The following is a 17,455-nucleotide window of genomic DNA, read 5'->3' as shown; positions in this document are numbered from 1 at the left end:
AACATGGTCAACTCAAGCTTTCTCTCTCTGTTGAGGAAGTTGGATCTGTGCAGCCCGTGCTCCGGCGGCGCTTTCTCCGTTTTTCTTTTGTTGCCAAACGCTCAGATGGGGTTTCTATTAGAACACATGGTTTTTGTAGTGGATTACAATATGACCCATGCATTTTATTGTTTCACATATTTAGATTTGTAGGATCTCATCGCTGTCGTGTATAGATACTCATAAATATGTTGATATGCTATATGATGCGTGAATGATTGCTTTGATTTTGTCTGTTTCTTTATCATATTTGCAATGCTATTCTGATGCATCTTCTCACAGTTATTCTTTGTTTGTTATTTTGCAGAAAATCGAGCAAGAAAAGCTAGAGAAGATACTGAAAAATAGAAGGAAAAAAAAGAAAAAAGAAAAAAGGGTACCCGTTGGACTAGTAGGAGCTGGCCCGTTTTATACAGGCCGAGTTAGGTCCAGTTCTCAATTTGAAAATAGTAAGATCCGCCCCGGCCTGGCCCGTTGTATTTTCAAGCGAGTCCAATCCGGTCCCTTCAATTTTTGGGCCTGTGCCCACCCCTAGGTGAGAGTAGAAGCTCTCATTCCTAAATAAATAGTTTCAACATAGTTGCCCGGCATTGTAGAGTGTTGATCGCTTATCAATTAACGCTGCTGATGTAAAGGTAAAGTAAATAAAATAGTTGTTAATATTTGGTGGCATATGCCATTGCAGTTAATTTAATTTCCAGAACATCTGTGGTCCTAATTAATCAAGTTTTAATGCAAAAGGAATGACCCGTCAAAGCGATTGTTTTGCATTAGGCTTGGCAAATGGGTCATATTTATTATTTATTGTGATGTGTCGTGTCGTGTTGTGTTAAATTTGTTTATTTTAACGGATTTTTAATAGGTGATCCGGTAACGATCCGAAATTCCTTTTCTTGTTGGTGTCGTGAGGTGAAAGAAAGTGTGTCAGCACCACAAGGAAAATCACTGATTGATGAATGGAAGTTCCAAGGAAAATCACCCATTGAACTAGAGAAACTTAGCAGGGTATGGTTTCATGAAGATGAGTAAACGTACGTAAAGTAAATAAAATAGATTTTTTTACATTTGATGGCATGCCAGTGATGCCATTGTGGTCAGATGAGGATAATTTATGGGTTCTATCTTTACATTTTATCATTTCATCTATATCGTACGATCAATTTTCTTTAGATATTGTTTGTGTTTAATCTTAAATAAAAAATTCATAATGATTTCTAGCTTCACGATAAATGATGAACGGATAGAAGGCGAGAATCTAAATCCATTGCGGTTAATTTGATTTCCTGTAGATTTGTGGTGCTAATTAATAATTTTTATGTAAAAGGAATTACATTTCGTCCGAACGTTTTGCTTGATGTATTTGTCGTTATTTTTCTCACATAAAAGAGAAAGAGAAAGAAAAAGTTATTGTCTAGAGAGTCACTTTATCATGTAGCTGACAGAAAAAGAGGAATGATTGTAGCTGAGCCGTTCTAAACTAATAACAATGGGAAGGGATAATGAATTGGCCTATCAAGTTAACGAGATCCATGAATAATGGCACACTGAAAAAATTTTCCACCCAAAAAAAAGGCTAAGGTGAGGTTGGTCTAAAAGAAATGAGTATCTATGTCTGATGTTGAATCGTGACAATAGTGTAATTCAATCACCTAAATTTCACTACTCTAATATTTTAACATGTCAAGTCGTGTTTAGTGTGACATACATTTGCCATGGACTTGTGGCATGGAAGCTCCTGGTGTCGTGAGGTGAAAGAAAGCGTGTCAGCAACACTAAGGTAAATCTCCGTTTGATAAATGGAAGTTCCAAGGAAGGCTGCTCTCCTTTGACTTTGTCACATTCACATTGAAGGTGGTAGGAAGCTGCTGCTTCATACATAGGAAGAAGCACTATTCATTGGACTGTTCGCTTTATATATCTGAGATACTGAATGATTGTATATCATTGGATAAAATTCTAAAACTACCCCGGGTGCTTTATGGGTTCTGGACTTGACTAATTTAGACTAAGTGGTGATAAGATGGCAAAGTTGGAAATAACTCGTTGAATAAGTTCCTCTCTTCTTCTTAATTTTTGATGAAATGAAAATTAATTTTGTTGATAACTGTAATTAGTTAACTATATATATACACTACTGTAAGAATTTCTTTAACGCTCTGAATTGAAAATTATTCTTCTAAGCAATGAAATTCCAAAGTGATTCAGATGTACTTCCAAACATCCAACAACGTTTGGCAAATTCCCATCCAAGGGAAGTGTGAAGGGATAATTGGGACCCTGACATAGACTGATAATATCATAAATGTGGGTCTGGTTAAGAACAAAATGCATTATTATTGTCGGTGGAACGAAATTTCCAAGCACCCCTCCCTCTTATTGATTTTTGAATTAAAAAATTAGAAGGGAAAACAAAAAAGTACAAAAGAAGAAAACGCGTGTGAAGAAAATCACTCTACAATATGTAATAGTTGTATTATTTCAAGTTAATTGTGTGTTGGAGTAGTGAAACTTTCGTGCTATGACATTTTGATAATTAAATATGTATATTTATTGCTCTTGATTTGATTTGTAATTGGGAAGTGTTATTAGTATTTCAAAATTTTCATTTTACATTTCTCACAATTACATTTTTCTTTCTAAATATAAAAAATTTATAATATAAAATGATAATTTAAGAATATCAATAACAATTCTCTTGTAATTAATATTTTTATTTTGACGTCGTAACACTTTCTCTCTCACCACTTTAATTATTTTGGAGCCCACTTGTTGTCCGAGTGAAAATAAATTTTCCTTCAATCTGGATAGGAGTCTTATCACATCCTTCTTTTCTCATTGAGTCTTGAATTGACGGTAGAAATGAATGCAGAAGGCGTTTTATTATCTGCGGAAAACAACAATGTTATTCTGGTGCAAGTTGAATCTCTATTGATCCTTTTTTTTTTTCTAACATTTAATAATTTAACTTATTAATACTAAAAACGGATAAAAAAGGTCAAAAGAGAACAAATGAAGAAAATCTGAAGCGTTTTATAACAATATTTTAAGTTAATTACGTATTTTTATACATTTTAACTTTTATATGTATATGTATATAATTAGTTTGACAGACATTCATAATAGCTTTATTTGGCATCATTTCTGTACCATGACGTGAAAAAGGGTGCGCGTGCTTCAATAACAAACAAAAAAGAATCATTGCTTGATGAATGGAAGTTGCAACCAAAATTCCTCTCCTTCAACTCGAAAGGTTGTCAGTAGGAAACTGCTTTGTGGTTGTGGGTAGGAAGAAAAGCACAAGGCCTGCCGAAAGAAAGTCCCTATAGGGACTTCACACTCAATACTCACAGAGATTTTTTGTTGTGAACAGAACACGTAAAAATTTAATAATTTCAAAAATAAATTTTTTTATTATTTATATAAAAATACATGATGTATCATCCGTGCTCTAGTTTCAATAAAAAATGTCTCCAATACTCGCGGTCCTCAGTTTATTTGGCTTTAGTATAAATTATTTTATCATTTGTGAAAAAATCACCTTAATTGACGAATTTCGATCTGCCCTGGACCTTAGCGTCCGAAGCCTGCAAGTCAACAAATCTGGGCCGTATTAATTGAATCCAACGGTCTCCATTAATTCATTTTTTTGACCCACCACACATAACTAACGGTCCTGATTTGACTTGCACACCAATCAGCGGTCCAAATTTGTGAACTTGCAGGCTCCGAACGCTAAGGTCCGAAGTAGATCCAAATCCTTAATTGACTCACCTTTCTTCAAGTATGCGACATTATTTATATGGTTCAAAACGACGCATATTCCTTTGCTTTTCCCTTGTATTTTATTTCTCATCACGGAAAAGAAAGTGTGTCGGCAACATAAGGGAAAATCTCGGTTTGATGAATGGAAGTTCCAAGGAAGGTTCCCCTCCTTGAACTTTCACATTCACATTGAAGGTGTGGAAGGAAACTGCTGCTTCCTACATAGGAAGGAAAACATGCAAAAGGCCTGATATATAGCAAGAACGAATTCTTGGTGAGAGTACAAGTCCAGCATCCATACTCAATTCTTTGAAAGGCCCTTCAATTTACCTGGATTTCTCCAATGAACAATCAACTTGTCTCTTCTTCTTCATTCAGAAAAAAACTTACTTATTAAAAAAAATAAATTTCCACCCAGAGAAAGGCTAAAGGTGGAGCTGGTCAAAAAGAAAAAAGTATCTGGATATTGAATTTTCAATCACCCAATTTTCACGGCATTGGATCCTTTCTCACGAGCAAGTGATCATATACTCCTGATTCACTAACACGGATTATTAGATTTTGATTCAACAGTTATAATTATTATAATTTTTTAGATGAGTTTTCTGTTTGTTACCGTTAGATCAAAATTTAACGGTCTATATTATTGGATTTGATCTAACGATCTGTGTTAATCTTCTCCTTAGAAGAGGATCCAATTCCAATTTCTATCATTCTAACATTTTAACGTGTCAAGTTGTGTTTGGTGTGACAGACCTTAACAGTGCATCGTGGCATGAAAGATTTTTTTTGGGTGTCGTGAATTGTAAAAGAAAGCGTGTCAGCATCACTATGGTAAATCACCGTTTGATGAATGGAAGTTCCAAGGAGGGTTGATTTCCTTTAACTTTATCATGTTCACATTGAAGGTGGTAGGAAACTGCTGCTTCCTACATAGGAAGGAAAACATGCAAAAGGCCTGATATATCGCAAGAGCGAATTCTTGGTGCGAGTACCAGTCCAGCATCCATACTCAATTCTTTGAAAGGCCCTTCAATTTACCTGGATTTCTCCAATGAACAATCAACTTGTCTCTTCTTCTTCCTTCAGCAGCCCTCCTTCGTGGGAGTACGATGTCTTTTTGAGCTTTAGAGGAGAGGATACACGAACCAATTTTACAGATCACTTTTACAAGGCGTTGGAGGACAAGGCAATCACCACGTTCATTGATCGCCAGCTTAAAAGAGGAGAAGAAATATCTTCGGCCCTTCTCGAAGCAATTGAAAAGTCAAGAATGTCGATCATTGTATTATCTGAAAACTATGCATCGTCAAGATGGTGCTTGGATGAGCTCGTACATATCTTTGAATGTAGAAAGTCAAGGCAGCAAATAGTTTGGCCAGTTTTCTACAAGGTGGATCCTTCCGATGTACGAAAGCAAACGAGTAATTTTGGTGACGCGTTTACAAAACTCAAGTGCAAATTCGAAGACAACAAGGAGAAGATCCTCACATGGACGAGTGCTCCTAGAGATGCAGCAAATTTGTCATGATATACTTTCAAAGAGGGAGAGTACGTATATTTCTTCCCCTTATACTGCCTTTAATATGAAAATATGATTTTATCTGAAATTCAATTTTCTTTACATAAAACCCAACCTAGTTTTTGTGCTTGACTAATTAAGCTTAACAAGTTAGATTTTATATCTTTTGGTTTCTTAAAATACCCCTAATAACAATTTGATTCTCTTGCATATTTATATCCATTTATTGTGTTAAACCTATTGCAAGTTTAACTGGTCATTACTAATTGTGTTAAATTTCGAATTGGCTGGATTAATTACCCGAGTGTACCCATTTTTTGTTGTTCAAATTTTAAATTTATTAATATTTTTTTGGTTTCCTAATTTTGTTTGAAAAATCAATTTACCAACGTTTTTGAAAAATTAATTTACATATTACTTATTTTGATTAATAATGTACCTATGGTGTTGTTTTATAATTTACCGATTACTAATGATGTTAGGTAAATTAGTACTTTTAGGAAAGAAATGATACATATCCATACAAAACATCTTTTTTTCATCCGAACAACAACATAACATTTAAATGAAAAAAAAAAAAGTCTTATGTCTTATTATTATTTTGGGTAAAGTATAAAAAATTATCTTAACTATTGGTGTCACGATACTTTTATACCTTATCTTTTAAAATTAAAAATGTCATACCTCATCTTTAGAATTTGTGTCAATGTTATACCTTCCGTTAACTTGGTCGTTTATTTCTCAATTAAATGCTGACGTGGTTTGATCCGGAAACTATTTTTTATTAAAAAATTAATAAGATATTATTAAAAACAAAAAAAAAATTATTTAATATTATTTAAATATTAAAATAATAAAAAAGTACATAAAAAAATTAAAAATTAAACCTCTCCTTTCGTCCTTCCCTCCTCTCTCTCTCTTCCCCATCTTCCTGCAACCCAGAAAGAAGGAGGGAGAAGAAGAGGAAGAAGAAGAGAAGAAAAAAAAAAAAAAAAAACCCAACCCAACCCGAAGGAGGAGGAGGAAAAAGAAGAAGAAGATGAAGAAGAAAGAAGAAGAGGAAGAAGAAAAAGACGGAAAAAAAAAATGAGAAACCCAGTTCGTCCTCCCTCCCTCACCCCAACCCACCCAACCTGCAAAAGAAGAACAAGAAAAAGAAGAGAGGAGGAAAAAAAAAAAAGAAAAAAAAAAGGAACCCAGTTCGTCTGTCCCCCCCCCCCCAACACCTATCTTCTTCCCTCCACACCCATTTTCTTCGCGCCCAAGTTCTCAACCTTCGGAATCGGCCTGGCGAAGGTTTCTCGATTCCACCTCAACGGGATCTGGGTTTTTTTTTTGTGTTGCAGGTAATGGTTGCGAGGTTGGGTGGAGAGGGTGGGTGCAAAGGTGGGAAGGTTGGGTGCAGAGAGTGGGTGCGGGGAGAAGAGGGGGTGGGGAGCGGGGAAAACAAATTGTTTTATTTTTTTTTCTCTTTTTTTTTTATTTATTTTTTTTTTCTGGGTTGCAGTTGCAAAAAGGGGGAAGAAGATGAAGATGGGGAGAAGAGAGAGAAAGGAGGGGAATGGGACGAACTGATGTCGGTTTTTTTTTTTTTTTTTTTTTTAATAACTTTTCTTTATTATTTTAATATTTAAAATATTAAATGATTTTTTTTGGTTTTTAATAATTTTTTAATAAAAATGGGTTCGGATCAAGTCATATAAGCATTTAACTGAGAAATAAATAGTCAAGCTAACGGAAGGTATAATATTGACACAAATTCGTAAGATGAGGTATGAAATTGTCAATTTTAAAAGATGAGTTATGAAAGTATCGTGACATCAATAGTTAAAGTAGTTTTTTTATACTTTACCCTATTATTTTTTTTAACAAAAGCAAAAAAAGAAGTCAATGTCCTAAGCATGGAAATATGTTAGGATTTTACAGAGCAATAAACGGCAATGTGAAATTGCGAATAATGGCATAGGGGTAAATCATTTTTATTAATGGGTCAATTATTATCTTTACATGATTTTGTATTTAGTTGCAAGCGGCACATGCTTGACTACAGCAGTGATTATCCATACCTCTGTTTTTTTTCAATCTTTTTTATCTTTTTATTCTCTTCTTCTTTTTACATTTTTTTTTTCCTTTTTCAAAGAAATATAGCAGCAAAGGTTGATTGGCTAAATGTGTCGATTTTTTATATAAACTGGTAGGTATGAAGCTACATTTATCAGTCAGATCGTGAAGGAGATCTTAGTCCTTGGACTACAACGCACGCTTTTGGATGTTGCCAATTACCCAGTTGGAATGGAGTCTTGTGTAGAAAAGGTGAACGAGCTTTTAGGTGTCGGTGGAAATGATCCGTGTGTGGTTGGGATTTGGGGGGCATCTGGAATCGGCAAGACAACAGTTGCAAAAGCTGTTTATAATGCAATTGCTTATAAGTTTGAAGGTAGTTGTTTCCTAGCAGATGTTCGAGAAACGTTTACGCAATAGGGAGGCCTACTCAAACTACAAAACATTCTTGTAAGTGAGATTAGTGGTTCAGAGTGGAAAGTTGTCAATCCTCATAGAGGAATCAGTCTTATAAAGGAACAGTTTAGGCGAAAGAGGATTCTCTTAATTCTTGATGATGTGGATGATTTGGAGCAGTTAAACAACTTGGTTCGGTTTAAATGGCTCAGTGAGGGTAACAGAGTGATCACAACCACAAAAGATAGAGGATTGTTGAAATCTTATGACGTTGAGTTGATATACGAGGTCCAAAAGTTAGAAGACAACAAGGCTCTTGAGCTTTTAAGTTTGAATGCCTTCGGAAAAAAAGAACCTTTAGATGATTATTTGCAACTCGCACGACGTGCAATAGCCTATGCTCAAGGCCATCCGTTAGCACTTAATCTTATAGGTTCTTATCTACGTAAAAAAAGTATAGATCGTTGGCAAGCTATGTTGAATAGTTATGATTCTTACGAAGGAGAACCTTATATAGGTATTCAAAGAATACTTCGAAAAAGTTATGATGCCTGGGATAATGCCGTGAAACGAGTTTTCCTCGACATTGCATGCTTCTTCAAGGGTGAACATAAAGACTATGTGTTACAAATATTAGAAAGTTTGAAGCACCCTGTGCGTCCAGATTGTCTTGAAGAACTCGTTGAGAAAGCCATCATAACTATTAAATATGATAGGATTTTAATGCATGACTTACTAGAAAAAATGGGTAAGTTTATAGTTTTTGAAGAATCGCCCGATGAACCAGGTGAGCGGAGCAGATTGTGGCATCATGAAGATGTGTACCGTGTTCTAACTAAAAATAGAGTAAGTAGAATATATTTTCTTGCATTTGATTTAATTGGCATGATTTTGGAAAGAAAAAAAAAATTAAAATCCTTTTGATTTCTTTGTTATACGAATTGTTTGTTAACACTATTTATTTTTCCATCTTAGGGAACAAAGAAAATTAAAGGCATTGTGGTGAAGTTGCCCAAGCCATATGTGATACCCTTGAATGCAAAAAGCTTTTTCGAGATGGTAAATCTTGAAATTTTTATAAGCCGTAATGCACACTTTTCTGGATGCATTGAGTATCTACCCGACGATTTGAGGTGGATTGAATTCGGTGGAGATAAGCTTAAAGACTGGGGATCCAATATTCTTCAAAAGCATATACTTACATTCAATTTGCAATCCAATTGTCATCTAAGGCATCTTGTCACGTTTATTATGCCAAACAGTGACATCAGACAATTGAAGGTATTTCAGGTAAGTATACGTATTATAAATTAATTTGGACAATTACTAATTTAATTGTATATTTTATTTTTGAAAAAAAGAAATTTGCTAAAGCTTTTCATCATTAATTATTCTATTTAAAGTTTGTGATTTTTTTTTTCTTTTGATTTTGATTTCACAGAATTTGGCAATGCTTACATCTTTGAATTTAAGCGGTTCCGAATTCTTAGAAAAAATTCCCAACTTATCCGGAAGTCCAAACCTAAGGAAGTTGATTCTAAATGAGTGTAAACGTTTAGTTGAAGTTGATGATTCTGTTGGATTCCATGATAAACTCGATGAAATAAGTCTTCTTGGGTGCTCTAGGCTTGAGAGATTTGTAACAAAACTTGGATCGAGATCCCTGAAAAAGCTTGTTCTTGGTGGTTGCACAAGGCTCAAGAGTTTTCCAGAAATAGAGGCCGAGATGGAATCTCTGAAGTATTTGCACATGGCAGAAAGTGACATAAGAGAATTGCCTTCATCAATTGCATATCTTACTGGGCTTAAGAGATTGTGGACAAATAGTTGTGAGAACCTTACACGAACATCATTACATCACATTTTTGGGTTGCAACATCTCGACATTCTTCGCATGGATGGATGCCCAAAACTGGTGACATTTGGGAAGTTTTCAACTCACTTAGATACTTCACATGACAACGGTATCCAATTACCCCTTTCCAACGTAGACTATACTTATCTTAATCTTAGTAGATGCAATTTATCAGAAACTGATTTTTTTGTGCCTCTTCATTTGGGGTCCAAATTAAAACATGTTCCTCTGGGGGAAAACAATTTTGTTAGTCTACCTGAATGCATCAGCAAATTTGTTAACATGGAAACACTTTATTTGAGTGGTTGCAAGAGGCTTCGGGAAATTCCACATGCCCTTCCACCAAATCTACTTGAATTATATCTGGATGATTGTACATCATTGGAGAAAATTCCAAAGTTGCCCTCGGGGCTTAGGTTTCTGCAGTTGAATAATTGCTTTAGACTAAGTGGCGATGAGGTGGCAAAGTTGGAAAATAATTTGTTGAACTTGAATCAGGTTCGTCTCTCCTCCCTTAATTTCTCTTGAAATTAAAATATATAATTCGTTGATACTTGGGAGGGAGAATAGATCACGATTGTTTATAATTACTTATTTACATATTATTCACTATTGCAGGAATCTCTTTTGTGCTCTCAATTGCAAGTTATGTATCCAGGCAATGAAATTCCAAAGCGGTTCAACTATACCTCTAAATATCTAATAGCCACTAGGATTGAACGTGAACCTGATCATGGTGGATGTAGTGAATTTAGTTTTGAAATTCCTCTAAATTTACAGGAGAGGGAGACGTTATTAGGATTGGCTCTATCTTTTGTTCTTGAACCACTGCCTTCAGAATTGAAATATGATTATTTAACTGTTCAAATTGACATCTTATGTGGGGGCTGTGCGTATTGTGAAGAATCTTATGTGGAGGCCCTGGAGACAGATCATGTGGTGCTCATGTTAGTGGATTTAAAAGAGAAGCAGGGAGATATTTGTAAAGTTGAAGTTGAGATCGGGTGGGACCCATGCATTAAAATCTGCGGGGTGCACCCCTTATTCCGCAAAGAAGATGAACGGCTTCCCTTGTCTTTGGGACCAACGAGTAGTCTTGGATCCACAGATATTGTCGATGATGAATATGATCGGCAACAACAATGGCCTTCCTTATTTTTGAACCCAGCGGATGATCATCCGAAACGCACGCAGATTGATCACAATGTTCCTTCTGATATTGAGGAGGAGCAAGAGCAACCGTCCACCATTTCTGATTTACCACGAGTTTGGGTACGTACATTTCAGTTTTAGCGATTTTTTTATTATTCTTTATTGTGATATCCTTTTTAAATTAATATAATAAAAATTAATTAATTTAAATTAAATAAAGGAAAAAATTTGAAACAGTTTTCAATCTGCATAATCAAAGATTTCATATCTGTAGGTGGTTAGTTATTAGAAAAACAGAAACCACATTTGTATCTTGAAGTACCCTTCACGATAAAATCAAATTCTAATTAATCAAAACAAACAATTATGGAAGGAAAATATACAAGGGGAAATGAGATTATAAGTACAAAATTCAAGATTAATTACCTAAAACTTGGTTTTGTTCATATAAGTACAAAATATCTACACGAAGATCAAAGAACTACATCGTTTGGATGAACATGTAAACCACATGCTTCTCCCTCTGTTAGTCAAGTTTACACGCAGAGATGGAAGACTTGTAGGACTACTGTTTAATCAAGAGTCGGGGTTTGGAACTATTTTTCAAGAGTCGGGCTTTTTCAATTAATGAAATTTGATTTGGTGTTGATTATAAGATTTAGTAGAATTTTAATATCAAGAGGAGATAGCAATGTAGAAAACATAGCCGCTTGAATCAACTTGATTGATCTTGACCCTCGTGATCTCACAGGTCTTGGCTTGCTTCGGTTGTTTAAATTTCTGGTGTAAGCCAAGCAAGTGAACTCATTAATGTTGCTGCTCTAGTTAGTTAGCCTGCTACCGTCCACGAGGAATATGATCGGCAACAGCAATGGCTTCCTTATCTTCGAATCCGGCGGCTGATCATCCGAAACGCAAGCAGATTGATCTTAATGTTCCTTTTGATATTGAGGAGGAGCAAGAGCAACCATCCACTTCAGATGACTCACAATTTTTTCTTCATTAGGAGTTTGGGTACGCGCATTTCAGTTTTAGTATAACTAAATAATTTTTTTATTTTTTTGTATTGTGAATTTGTGGTACCTTTTTAGATTAATATAATATAATTAATTAATTTAAATTAAACACATAAAAAAATTAGGGTAAATTACATTTTACCTCCTCAACTTTAGGTCGCATAACAATCTCATATCTCATCTTTTAAATATTGCTAAATCATACATCAATTTACAAATTTGTTGCAATATCATACATTTGTCAAAATTTTTGTTAATTTTTATGTTAAATGCTGACGTGGCAGACATGGGCCCGCTCCCTTACCTAACTAGGTTATAAAATTAACTTAATATTAACAATTAAAGAATTTTTAGTTCTAAATTAAATTAAAATTAACAAACAAATTGATGGATATTTTAACGGGAGGTTTAAGATTGCAACAAATTCGTAAGTTACTTAGGACATTGCAATGTTTAAAAGATGAGGTATAACTTTGTTATAAGACCCAAAGTTAATGTAGTAACATGTAATTTACCCAAGAATTTAAACAGTTTTCAATCTGCAGAAACAAAGATTTCATATCTGTAGGTGGCTACTAGCTAATTATTAGAAAAACAGAAACCACATTTGTATCCTAAAGTACCTTTGACTCTGAGTGAGTAAGCCACAGACAGCCCTTCACTAATAAAACCAAATTCTAATTAATCAAAACAAACAATAATGGAAGGAAAGCATGCAAGGAGAAATGAGATTATGAGTACAAATTTCAAGATTAATTATCTTAAAACTTGGTTTTGTTCAGATATATAAACTTACAAGGAGAAATGGAGATTATAAGTACAAAATTTCTGCATACATCAAAGAACTGCATTGTTTGGATGAACATGTCGAGCACGTACTCCTCTCTCTGTTAATCAAGTTTACACGCAGAGATGGAAAACTTGTTGGAGTACTGTTTAATCAAGAGTACTTTTTATGAGCATTTCCAATTAACGAATAGGTGGAAATTTTGATTTGGTGTTCATTAATAAGATTTAGTACGATTTTAATATTAAGAGGAGACAACAATGTAGAAAACATGGCCATAATTTCACAGGTCTCTCCCTATATTTTAATTCCTTGCAGATTCTGGGATGGAGTTTGGGTCAAAATTGCAGCCTCCTGTGTCTTGATACATTTTTGGTTTTGGACAAATACTCTGTCTCCTGCCTTTTGCCAATTATGGGTCCTTTGTTTTCTCTGTTACTGCTAGGACAGAGTCCTTTAGATTTGCCCGTTTATTTTCTTTGCTCCCACAAGCGGGGTGGAGGAGGCTAAAAAAGGAGCTTTGAAATTTATAGGGCCCGTTTATTTCATGCCATTGACATTTTCGAGCTAACTTTTTGGCTTCTATGATCCACAGGTGAGTTGGCTTCTTCGCACAGGCAAGGACACATCATTGGAAGAGTTCATCATTAGTCCCCCCAATGTGCTTACTGAAAATCAGGGAAATCAAATACGGCTATTTGGTCCCGAAAAGGGCTTATCATACATCGTAAAACCTGCAACTGGACAGAGTTTTATATCACACCACGGGAGCGCGTTGAACGAAAGTAGACCTCTTGTGGATCCTCTGGTCACTCTCCTTAGCAGTGTCCACGAGAAGATGTCCGAAAGAGGAAGCAAGGGCAGCATGTTTAGCCAAATCTTGGAAGCATTTTGAATGCAGGGGAGTACCATAATAAAAACGCACATTGGGACATAGAGAGCCAGACAGATGGTGAGGATCACGAATCTGAAGCAGCCGGGGCTTATTGTGATGAAAGCTTGAGAACTCCACTAATCTCGTGCCAAACAAGCAGCATGGGAAAGCCTAGGTCTGGCGGCAGTGCTTTAGGTGTGAGATGCAATACAATCTTGATGAAAGGAAATGTAGAAGCTAGCGAGGCTATCAGTAGTAGTATGGACACTGGTGGAGGTTGGCGGCTGCTTATAAGTATTCTGACCAAGTAGGCGAAGACGGGAAGAAGGAAGGAGGAGTTCAAAAAGTGTATTTGCATCAGGATAGTGCACTTGGGTGTCGGCCTGCGTCGGTTGTTTCAATTTCTGGTGTAAGATAAGAAAGTAAACTCATTCATGCTGGTCTGGTTAGTCAGCCTGATGTTTCACTCAAGGAACTGACAAGTCTGCGCTCTCTCCGTGCAGAGAAGGTTCCTCCATCGGAAGCTGTTATTATAGGGCCAACATGGAGAGATCTTCTTGAACCGGGAGTGAAGCGTTCAGTAGTTGTTGGAATTGGACTTCAAATTCTTCAGCAGGTTTGGTAGAAAAGGTTAAACAGTTCTTAGTTATAAAAGCGCAAAGAAACTTTCTTGTTTGTCAACCTTCTTATGTCTTTTCTTTTCAGCTGCGCAGATTGTCGGCATAAATGGAGTTCTCTACTACACTCCCCAGGTTTATGAGCAAGCCAGCATCGCTGTTCTTCTATTTAACATAGGGTTGATTCCAACATGTATCTCTCTTCTTAGGTGCCATTACAACTTTCTTAATGCTTCCTTGCATTGCTCCGTCCATGTGGCTAATGGATATAAACTGGCAGAAGGTATTTATATTTCAAAAACCTTCAATTTCATAGAAATGGTTACTAACTTTTAAACAAAAATTATAACTAAGGAACACCATCCAAACGTACATAAAACACGGTTCAGTGTCCTTTATGGTCTATTCATTTTTCCTCCAGTTCTATTTAGACTAAAAATTTGTAATCGGTTATATCTGTGTGCATATTTGTGAAAAATAAGCGTTCCTTTTTGCCTTTCTTGGTATTTAGGTCACTGCTGTTCTCCACATTACCAATCCTTATAGTCCCTCACTCTTCTAGTAGTTGCCAACATTGTCAACTTGGGAACTGTTCTGTATGCAGGTGACTGCTATTCTCATTTGACTATTTTTTCACTTCTTATAAACTTGCGAAATCCCTTTAAACATATCCCAGATACAGATTGAAGTTTAAAAACATTCTTATTGAGCTCGTGAAACTAATTAAATTACTCGCGTGACATTATTCTTATACAGACCTGCATACTAGCCCATCAGATGTTATTTAGCTCGTGACAAATAGTATATGACTCGCTAATTTTATTTACAAAGGAAAGCTCACTAGTTTTACGTATCCTAAACGTCCATTATCTACACTTGAGGTCAAATCTTTCATTCCACCAATGTAGATTTTAAGTTTGTTTGAAAAGAAATTTACAATGTCTTTTAAAAGTTTGAAGGAAAAAAAAAAATAATAATGAAAAAAGTTTGAAAACTTTAAGTTTTAATGATAAGGATAAAATAAATAGTACCATGATTGATTTTTTAGTGTAAAAATGTGATTTTTCGTTAAAGTAAACAGTATCAAAAGTTTTTCGTTAAAATTCTACAAAAAAAAAAAAAAAAAAAAAAAATTGTTTTTAACTGCTGGCCTAAGCTGAGCCCTGGTGCCGAGTAGTCCTTCGCCAAATTGGGTTAATTAAAGGTACTGTTTTACAGGTTTGTCAGTTGATGACGACTTTTTGGAGCTCTTTCCGCGCACATGTGGCCTGGAATGATTTTGAAATCAGGCGATAAGATTGCCGAACCATCATTACCCAAAAGTGGAGAAGGTTTTATACTACACCCGCTTACATTTGGTTTATAATCTATATTTTACCATTAAGTAGGATTCTAAATGTTTGAAATTTGAATCCTTTCTGCGAGAGTTGTCAGATGAAGAATCTGATTATGAATTTGAGTATGAAGTCCCATTTGATGACACGGAAGAATGGGTTTCTGCAAATGGTCTTGCTGGACTTTCAGATATGCGAGGACAAACCAGTTCTGATAAAGTGGAAAGTATCGGCGAGAAAAGGCTATGAGTACTAAGAGAGATGTGAATGTTACACATCCCTGAATCCCCTTCTTGGACATTTTCCGCAAGCCGGCAAGAAAAAGATATATTGTGCTTCATTACTCTGTTCTTTTCTTTTACTGTATAAGTAGGTTCAGGATAGTCGGTACCAATTAACCTGCGCGAACCGAGTTTGCAAGAAACTTGTGTTTTAATGAAACAATGGAAATGTTGGGATTGCATTCGAAAATCGAAGGGAAGAATCGATTTTGTATGAGCGCAGTTAGTTATGATGTTGCAAAACTTTGATATGTAAACCAACATGCAATTACAAATTTCCTCCAATGATGGATGCAAATCAATCTTAGTAATTAGAAACTACCCCAAAAAAGAGAATTTTTACTTGAAAAAAATTTACTCCCATGGGACTTTACCCTGCGGAAAATAACCAATCACAACCCACATCAGTGGTTGGCGTGCTGGTGGTATTATTAATTGGAATAAAAAAGATGGTAGGATAGTGTGAACATAAGAGAGTTGCCAAATTTGACTGCCGCATTTGGTAGTTCATGACAACCTGAAAGGTCGTGTGCACTGAGAAAATCGGCCCTAGTCACATCTATGTAATCATGGGAGAGATAACAAATGGCTGTATGCAACAAACGACGTTCGAGAATTTTCTCTAGTGAATGCGATTTATTGTGAAGAAAATCTACTATATTACTGGTTGTATACGATAATTAGAAGGATAAACATTGTCATATACAACTAGTACATTTGAGAATCTTCTTTAGTTTATGAGTTTTATGACCTAAAAAATTTATCTTATCATCAGTCATATACGATTAAGAGACAAATAACACATAGTTGCATGCAACAGACTACGTCTAATTCTTCCGTCAATGTGATCTTTATGTCGGAAGAAACCGTTTATACATAATGATGAAGAGATAAGAGATAGTTGTATGTAATTGATCACATTCGAGAATAAAGTTTGAAGCTGGATGAGATGTCAAGTTGTTACTAGGCAATAGTTTAGAAGTGGTTAGGGGAAAGTGGGAGAATAATAGGGTTCGGCCAATTAGGCTTTTGACTGATATATGTACCGAGAGTGACTTGAGGGCGGATCAACTGAATCTATTCACATAACCACATAAGCAGCACAGAGGATAAACTCATTTGAACAAGTTGGTGTTCAGTGCTCTTTTGTTCATGATGGATACCAGGAATATAAGTTGCTTTTTAAGGTTTTTTTATTTGACTAGTGAGATATTTTGCTGGTCAACTAGTGAGATGTTTTGGATAGGTAAGTAATCGAAAAGAGAACGTTCTTCGTCATCTGAAAACGCTTCTTCTGATATTTTTAGAAGCACCTTTGAATCAGTCCAAGTGACCCGTGAGATATTTAGGTAAAAGGAGGGAAGTTATTATGTACAAACTTCAGTAACACTTTTAAAATCTAAAGCATTATAAACTATTAAAAAATAATTAAGAAATAAATTTTCTTGATTCTCTAATTGACCAGTGAGATATTTTGGTAGGTAGGTGATTGTGTACAATCTTCAATAATATTTTCAAAAGGACTGCTAAAAGAACCTCTTAAAAGTGAAAGTTTCTATATATAAATTTTTTATTGTGTTCAGAACAATAATGGTACATTACATGTCATTATATAAGCTAACGGTAGTTTTATTTTTCAAGTTTTGTTACTTTCTTAACACAAGTATCTTACTACTTGTTTAATGACAAGTGGTGTACTACCTCGTGTTCCGGATATAATAAAAAATCTCTCATTTCTATAGACTCTTTGTCATCTCAT

At 35.3% G+C, this 17,455-nt stretch overlaps 1 pseudogene; it reads left to right on the top strand.

The window, feature by feature from the left end:
* The first annotated feature begins 4,044 nt into the window (after positions 1-4,044).
* Positions 4,045-15,981, top strand: LOC103959152 (annotated as a pseudogene).
* Positions 15,982-17,455: the final 1,474 nt, after the last annotated feature.

Source organism: the organism of the source record quoted next, unplaced genomic scaffold (genome assembly GCF_019419815.1).
Source record: "Pyrus x bretschneideri cultivar Hongxiangsu unplaced genomic scaffold, Pyrus_bretschneideri_v1 Contig8, whole genome shotgun sequence".
Taxonomy (NCBI): domain Eukaryota; kingdom Viridiplantae; phylum Streptophyta; class Magnoliopsida; order Rosales; family Rosaceae; genus Pyrus; species Pyrus x bretschneideri.
Note: the sequence above shows the minus strand (reverse complement) of the source record. Positions and strands in the feature narration are given on the sequence as shown.